Source organism: Pipistrellus kuhlii, unplaced genomic scaffold (genome assembly GCF_014108245.1).
Source record: "Pipistrellus kuhlii isolate mPipKuh1 unplaced genomic scaffold, mPipKuh1.p scaffold_m20_p_8, whole genome shotgun sequence".
Taxonomy (NCBI): domain Eukaryota; kingdom Metazoa; phylum Chordata; class Mammalia; order Chiroptera; family Vespertilionidae; genus Pipistrellus; species Pipistrellus kuhlii.
This window is the reverse complement of record NW_023425584.1, coordinates 40,136,506-40,137,652: the sequence shown is the minus strand read 5'-3', so window position 1 is coordinate 40,137,652 and position 1,147 is coordinate 40,136,506. Positions and strand designations below refer to the sequence as shown.

At 32.5% G+C, this 1,147-nt stretch overlaps 1 non-coding gene across 1 annotated transcript; it reads right to left on the bottom strand.

Annotated features, from left to right (window-relative positions):
* Nucleotides 1–460: 460 nt before the first annotated feature.
* Nucleotides 461–566, bottom strand: LOC118712003. The gene has a single exon (XR_004985930.1). It is a non-coding gene; the product is annotated as a U6 spliceosomal RNA (small nuclear RNA).
* Between the last annotated feature and the right edge of the window lie 581 nt (nt 567–1,147).

The following is a 1,147-nucleotide window of genomic DNA, read 5'->3' as shown; positions in this document are numbered from 1 at the left end:
ATATATGTTCATTCTTAAATTTATATACAGTATTATATAAAGTCTTATCTAGTGTTGAGGTTCAACCATTTCTTTTATTAAATGTAGTGAAAAAAAATTTACTGTATTTTATTTGCCAGCCAGGTAGGTTTCTTACTCTTTTTAAACACCATTTCTTTTTGTATCCACAAACTTCTGATAATTCCATGTCCAGGTCAGGAATTATATAGATATACTGTTTATTTATATGGGCTTTCATGGGAGGCTTTTCCCCTTGAGACTTACAGAAACGTTTTATCACATATGCTAACATTGTATTTACTGCAGAACAATCACAGAGAAAAGAGCAGACACGGATTAGCAGTGCAGGGTTAGGCTAGCATGTAGCACACAGTAGTTGTTCAGAAAAGACTTGTCACTAACTTCTCAAATGCCAACTTTTGGTACAGTAAATTGACAATCAGTCACTTGTTACATAGATGAAAATATAGAATGCTTCACAAATTTGGGTATCATCCTTGTGCAGGGCCATGCTAATCTTCTCTGTATCTTTCCAATTTCAGTATATGTGCTACCGAGGAGAGCACTTGGGAGGATTTAAGACACTTGTGGTCTCTTATTTTGGGACAGGTTGGATTACAATTTACTTTCTAGCTATGTGGCGCTGTACAAATAATTTATGTTTCTAATTTTCCCTTTGCTAATAATCAGAGGTTGGGTATTCAAAGTATATAAAACCTTGTGGTATGATTGTGAGGATTAAGATAATTGATTTAAGTGTTCACAGTGCCTGGCACATAGGACATTTTCAAGTGCTATTTCTTTATGACTATTGTCATATGTTCTCCTGCTACTTATTCATATATGAAATGAGTTTATATTTTTAATATGGTAAAGAGAATGAAAATTAATGTGTTAACCTAAGAGTATTCCATACCAATCAAGACAGTTCCTGAAGGAAAATTTTCTGCACCTTATTTATTCTATAGGCTCAGTGTATCGCATATATTTTGTATTCAAATGTTTGCTTAATTGGACATAATTGAACAAAGCTACATTTATATTGTTAAAACAATCACATATCTAAGCATGAGTTTTCTGTTTTTATTCTCAGAAAACCCAATTCTGCTTTCTAAAAGATACACTTCATAGATTTGTTCAGATATTT